General features: G+C 41.5%; 1 pseudogene; it reads left to right on the top strand.

Moving 5' to 3' along the window:
• The first annotated feature begins 800 nt into the window (after window positions 1-800).
• Window positions 801-7,327, top strand: part of LOC116862773 — a 37,239-nt pseudogene continuing 30,712 nt past the window's right edge.

Here is a 7,327-nt window from a genome sequence, read left to right as displayed (position 1 = left end):
TTCCTACTGTCCTTCAAGCCAGTATATCTCCCCCTTTTTCTTCACTCTGTTATTTGCTGTGAGGTCTTGCCCCAAATCCTGCATTTTTAGTAAGGCATGGGATCTCAAAGTACAGGATTCTGGGGTGTCACACTATAGAGGAGCTTGTGAAAATTTCAAGTAAATACTTTTTTGTGTTTTTTTTTTTTCTTTTGCTTGTTTGGTTGTTGTTTTGTAGAGACCTAGGATTAACTTTTAAAACTTTAAGTTGGTGGTTATAAATGTAAACTCCTCCTTGAACCCTGTCCCCCAAAAAAGAGAGAGAGAGAGAGAAAGTAAGAAATTGGCATATGCTTGCCTTGATATTTTCATCTCTTGGCAATTAAATCTGCTCAAGAAATTCTACACTTTAGTTAGTTCTTTCTTGTTTTTGTTTTTTTCCTCTTGGGATAACATGGCTAACTTGGTTTCATCACTTCTGTGAGTTTTGATTGTATTCCCTGCCTCCTGTCATCAAACTCTGCCTTCAACATTACATATTTCCTAGTGAAAATAGGCCTGCCATGGGGGTCCACACTAGTCATTTGATACAGTTAACCTGGGCCACTCTGATAGACACAGTTCTGGTCTCGACTTAACCAAATGTAGTTTTAGGCCTTCTAAACATTTGTTTCTCTAACCAATTGAGCAATGGGGTTTTTATTGGCATTCTTCCCATCTGCATGTGAGGAAGCCGCATAGTTAAAATTTTTGAAAAAGGCATGGCCCCTGCTTTGAACTTCATTTTTAACTCTGGAATAAACAAATATGTTGGCGACAGAATGCGCCAGGAACGTTTGGGTAGCTGCAAGCTGGTCAGTTCAGAATTTGGGTCCTGTGAGTATCTTACTACCTTGAACCTTAGGTTCTGCTGCTGTGAGATGAGCAGGGAAGTCTCCAGGGAGGATCAGCTATTTCCTTTCCATGTTTCTTTGCAGCAGTCAGTAAAGAGCTCCAAACACTAGGAGGTGAGCCCAGACTTCCTGAAGGGTGAAGTCTTAGGCTAGGCAGTGAAGGCAGGGTAAGATGCCATTAAGTGGAGTGGAGAAGAAAAGACAACCCCGGGTATGGGAGCCAGTTGAGGAGAGGACCTTGAAAGCATGTGCAGGGGCAGGGACTGGAAGAAAGCAGCACATAGAGATGCATGTCAGAGGACTAGAAGGAGAGAGTCTGCCATATGAGGGAGGAGGAGGATCTTATAGTTCAGATGAATTTGAAGAATTCAAATGAAGATGAATTTATACAATGAAGATGTATTTATGTATTTTATGTATTTATTTGACAGACAGAGATCACAAGCAGGCAGAGAGGCAGGCAGAGAGAGGAAGGGAAGCAGGCTCCCCACTGAGCAGAGAGCCCAATGCGGGGCTCGATCCCAGGACCCCGGGACCATGACCCAAGCTGAAGGCAGAGGCTTCAACTCTCTGAGCCACCCAGGCAGCCCCAGGTTTTTCTTTTTTTAAAGAATGATTTCATTTTTTAAAAAATTTCGTTAGGTAAAAGTGCAATTTTAGTGTCTACTGGATGTTCACAAAATTTTTCAGGAAAACGACCTCGCTTATATTCTGAATGATCTCTACATCTCAGACTACTGTGTGTGAATTCAGAAAGTCAAGTAAGTTTTGAGTTACTTATGAATTTTACATGCCTCCAGTTCTGGAATGCCTCCTGACCCAGGAGGAAGCAAATGAAGTAGCTTGGGAGGTAAATTGTAAAGAAAAAGAAACCCCATCTAGCTACCAAACATTTTAAAGAAGATCAACATGGGGAGCTTGGCAAATTTGCTACAGCAGGAGGTACAGATGGTGAAAAGTTAATTTTATTGGGAAGCATGGTTCTAGCCTACAAAACAGGCATACAGACAGAGAGTTGTGAGTATTCATTGCTGTGTTTTTGACTGTCCAATATGATATCTCAAGGTTTCATCCTTGAGTATCCAAACTTGTGTCTGTAGATTACTTACAGTGGGGGGTGTGAGTGAGTGTGTGTGTGTGTATATGTGTGTGCATGTGGGCACTTCTGCAAACCTCACAGGACACAGACCTAATCAGCTGTCATCCCATTGGCTAACTGCTAGCTTACAGAATCCATTCTTCAGAGTATTAAAAAAGATAGCCTTCAAATCTTCATAACATTATTCTTGGTAACTAACACACGCGTCTAAGGGACGGAATACTCACCAATGTGGTATAGGTAAGACTTGCCCGAAGTGTTTACCATAGCCTCCTCCGTCAGGGAATCCTATGGAGTTCAAAAAGGCAGTGAACTTTCATTTTGTGAAGAGGTTCAACAGCTCTGCCCACGTTATCCATTTCAGTAGCAGAGGACGATTAATTGAAAGCACAAAAATAGAGCTCTGGATGGCGGTGCCTCTTAGGTGCTCCAGAAAACGATGGCGTGGTGTCATTCTGGACTTAAAAGAGAAACAGTCGTGGTCGTTGTTGCGTTGCTGCGATTGGTCAGTGAGTGCTTTAGTTTAGCTTTAGTGCTTGTTCTGAGTGAGCCACTGTGTAGAAATTATTTTTGGTCTCTGTTGATGGGGAAGCAATTATATGCAGAGTGAAATAAGAAACAACTTGGGGCTCTACGTGTTATAAGGAGGAACCGATGGTCTGCTCGCATAATGCCTACCGCCATGCAGCAGGCGGCGGTGGTTGTGGTGGCAATCTCTGTGTGGCCAGATGGAAAACTGCACCTTTAACCCCTGAGGTCATCATGGCACTTTAGTCATCACTTCATTTCATCCTCCTGCTAATTGAGCTTATCAAGTACCCTGCTGCCATTTCCTGTTGTTTTCATAATAAAGTTCAATTGAAATAGACTATTTGTGTGGGTTTAGGTTTTTCTTGTTCCCTTCAGGGTGAGGATTTTATAAACACCTAACAGCATTGAGATTTGTGTGGATCCCATTTCTGTGAGCGCCTCTTTTCTCTGTGGCATTCCTTATTAACTAGAGAGAAGATCGTGTTTCATTAGCGAGGAAGGGTGTGTGCCCTCATGTCTGTGTGGGGATTAGCCACCCTTTGTGCTTAAAATCCTTTTTCCCTTGGTTTGAAGTGGCAGGAAATGAAATTCAATGCTTAGGTCCCTAATAATTGTTATAATAACAGTCATTTTTTCAAAGAGATATAGTGTATTGGGAAGTGAGACAGGAGAGGAAAGACAGCAAGAACTCTTCAAATTACTTTGGAAAAATTTTTTTGACTTTACCGATTTGTTCATAACTTTCTTTTCCCTAAATAGGCTATCTTGTTTTCATTTTGTGTGTTATATTTTAACTCTGGTGGAGTCTGGCTTTTTTTTTTTCTCTCCCTGAAATAACACATTTGTTCATTTCCCTAATTTTATTAGACTTTCTAATTTAATCTTTGATTTTTCAAACACAACACAATTGAGCTTTCCAATATCCAATATCCGAACTGTCTTGGTTTAAGTTAATTATACTGCAGTGAATATTCATGATTTTCATAATGAATTTCTTCCTCACCTTTCACCTGGTTTCTTTCTTTCCCATACAGTTAGTTTATCAGTGAAATCTAGCTCCTTATTTTTATGTTTTCAAATAGTTCTCTATTTTCCTTAATCTCTACTTGATGTTTTTGATTAGAATAATAAAGACTGAAATTGTATTTAAAATAGCAGACAAGTTCTAAATTATAATGAGCACAAAGAAACGCATTTCCTTTTGTGTTTACAATCAGACATTCACTTTAGCAAAAACTTGCTGGAATGTGGATTGCAAAGTCATTCTTCCTTTGAGGTAATGAAATTCAGGCAACAGTTAAATCCTAAATTGTAGTCTATACTGTGTAGTTATTTTTCCTTGTGTAAGGGCCTCTTCAGCCAGAGCAGCCCCACCCCAGTTGAACTGCCATTTTGTTGTAAAACTTAAATTGACCTTGCCCCCCGCAGGGGGAACTTATTTAAAAGCAAGTCTGGGAAACCAGTCCCAAGTAACAAAGTCCAAGTACAAGGGTGGGTCAGGCCAGGTGGAGGTATTCAATCAGTGAGGGTGCTTACTGTCTCCTAGCTACCGAGGAGTATGGGCCCCCGCCCTTTGGGAGCCTTTTGGCGCCAATCCTAACCAAGGTGTGACAGGCTGGTTCAAATGTCTACTAGGGTAAATTGTAATTCAGTTGGTCACCTACCATCACTATGGAGTTTCCTGTGTGTGTTACAATCTCATTGGCCACCTCTGTGTGGCCAGGCCCAACCACATGGCCTTTGCTCTATAAAAGTTAGTCTGGAAAGTTATAAAAGTTAGTATGTAGGGGCGGCCCCGACTGGTCTGTTAGACAGTCGGTCTGATTCCTGATGCTTGGCGCGAAATAAAGCTTTCTTTGCTTGACCTTCGCTTTGTATCAGTCTTGCTCCTTTAATCACGGACCCATTATTGGGGTACCCAATTTTGTGGGGACCCAACACTTGTGATATTGGTGTCTCTTAAAGCATATTGGAAGATTTTCAAAATGGAAGGTCCTATATTCTTATTCTGAGTGGCAGATGGCAAATTATTTTTCTGGAGAGAAACACTCCCTGCCATCCTTCACCCTAAGCTTCTCTGGAAATTTTGATTGTGGTGGTCAGGGCCGCAGATGCTCCATAGGTGGCCACCAGAGAAAGGGATTTGCTTGAGGTCATGTAGCCTCTAAGAGATAGGTGTGTGACAGTCTGCGGGTTTCTGGGTCTGGATTTTATGTTTTCCCAGACAGGCCATCTAGACAACCAGTTTTCTTTACCCCTGCCATGTGGGAAAACACACACACACACACACACACACACACACACACACACACAAAGAGAGAGAGAGAGAGAGAGAAGAGGAAAAAAAGCCCTCACTTTAGGGAGCTTTTTCTATAGGAAGAAGAATTAATGACTCACTCATCTTCCTCCTGGATGTTCCCATAGTACTTGGTTTAAGACCATATGGGCACATCTCATGCCTGCCTCTTTTGTAATAATTTAAGTGCTTAATCTCTTTCCCCCTCTGAAGTTTCAGGTCCCTGTGAATAAGCACCTGTCTGGGCCCATCCCAGTCCCTTAGGAACACAGTCAGTTTTCATTAAATTGAATGTTACCTAGTAGAGCCAATTGAAGAGCATTTTTCATCATTAAAAACAAATAAACAAACAAACATAGCACTTTCAAAATTATGCACTGGCTCTTACTTTTTTTTTTTCCTCTTATTTTAATTGACAATTTTCTGCTACATTCAGTGGATTTTGCCCTTCCCTGATTTCTTTCCTGGTGAGCTGAACTTACCAGTAGCAGGGATAGTTCTGACCCTCTGAAAGTTCACAACCTTTTATGTAAGTGGGGAGAGAAAAGCATGAACTGTAAAATAGGTTCTGTGTTTTACTCCCATTGGCCATAAGACTTTAGCAAGTCACTTCATCACTTTATTCAATGCAGCCCGCATTAGTATTTTAATATTTCCTCTATTTTCCAGTGCATTTTTTTAAACCAGTGAAAATAATACTGCACTTAATCGTTTTGTAACTTGTCTTATCCTTATAATGGTACCCTAGAAATCATTTTCCTCTATAACATAATACCTATAGCTTAGTATTTTTTAAAAAGTAACTATTTTTTTCTCATTATAAAAGAAGTATCTGCCCACTGAAGAAAATTCGATACCTTACGGTTTTAATGCATGGTGTATTTTGAAACATGAGAGATCAAATAGAGTATGACTTTGTTTTTTGCTATACGGAAAAATTTTGGTTGTTTCTTTTTAAAAAAATGAAAATTAAAATCTAAAATGCTGGATGTCTTTAGTCTAAGTTTGAGCTAGTCATGAAGGTGTTAAATCACACCTTTTCTCTTTAGTACATTTTTTTAAAAGTAGTAGGTTATAGGGAAAAGAACAAAAATGTCTTTGATGTGCTTAGCCCTTTTACATTGAACTGATAGTTTACCCTGATTAATACATCTGGTGCACTTACTATTTTCACTGCTTTTTATCATATTTTGCTCCACTCAATCTTATTTGTGGTCCGTTGGCTACAAAGGTACAAACTCAGTGGAGGGAAGCCATTCTATCACTGGGTAATTCTAATTTGATAAATCCTGCACCTTAGTTTCCTCAGTTGTGGGTGAACATAAGGCCATTTCAGCCCTGGAATCTTAAAGTTTTAGAAAACTTAGGACCTCATCATTGCTTCCTCTGTGTACGTGCTTTGGTAGGGGAGAGGGTCATGTGCCTGGGAACAGCATAAATCTCTTCCATTGGGCCCTCTCTTTTTCCTGACTTACCTGCCAAAAGTCATGGGTGTGGCAGTAACTCAGGTGCTGGTAGAACATCCCCATTGAATGTAGAAGCACAGTTATTTACTTTTTCAACCACTGACTCTGAAGCCTTACTCTATGTTCTAGGTACTGAGATGGGTGATGGGGACACTCAGGTGGATGAGAGACACCCCTTGTTCCCACTGCTCTTGTAGGGGGGAGTACATATGGAAGGGGAGCGCAGTGCTGTAGCCTGCGAGCGGCTGCAGTAGGGAAGCGTGGATGCTGTGGAGGCACTTAGGAAACCATACATCTAGCCTTGGGGTAGAGGAAACAGCTTCTGGAAGGAACAGTGGAAGCTGAGAGTTAAAAGAGGAGTAAGAGTTGGTCAGATGCAGATGGGGAAGCAGGAGCAAAGCCTCTTTCACAGTAGGGACAGAAGCATAAGGTTGTTTTAAAGAACTCAAAAGCTCAGGATCGATGGAGCATAGGTATAGGCATAGAAGAAAGAAATGAGGCCAAGGAATTTATGTGGAGCCTTCACCACTTAAAGATGCTTGGCCTTCTGTCTGGGAGAGTACGGAGCAACTGAGGAGGTTAAGCCATGCAGTATCTGGGTGAGTGATGTGATGAGATTCAGAGTCTGTGAAGAGCCATCAGGTCCCCTTCCAGGGAATGAATTGAGTGGGGCAGAGCTTAGACTTAACCCAGAAAGCCTCACCAGCTTGTGGGGGATGCAGGCAGAAGGCTTAGACTGAGCCGGGGGGGTGAGCAGTGAAGGAGGCTGGTCAGATCTGAGGGGTGGATGGGCCAGAACTTAGTAATGACAGGATGTCAGGGAGAGTGAGAAGGGGAAACATCAAAGAGGGGATCCACACTTTGACTTGGCCAGTTAACATACTTGGTGAAAGTAAACAAGAGTGGAGAGAAGGCATAGGTTGGAATAGAAGACAGAGGGAGGGAAGATGAGTTTTAGAAATGTCCATTTGAGGTCTCTAAGGAATATCCATAAAGAAGTAGTCAGGAACATTTGGATCACAGCTGGAAAAGAAGTATGGAAGAGAGTTTGGACAAAGAAGGG

Source organism: Lontra canadensis, unplaced genomic scaffold (assembly GCF_010015895.1).
Source record: "Lontra canadensis isolate GAN:19392208 unplaced genomic scaffold, GSC_riverotter_1.0 scaffold319, whole genome shotgun sequence".
In the NCBI taxonomy this organism is placed as follows: domain Eukaryota; kingdom Metazoa; phylum Chordata; class Mammalia; order Carnivora; family Mustelidae; genus Lontra; species Lontra canadensis.
This window is presented reverse-complemented; position numbering and strand designations above follow the sequence as displayed.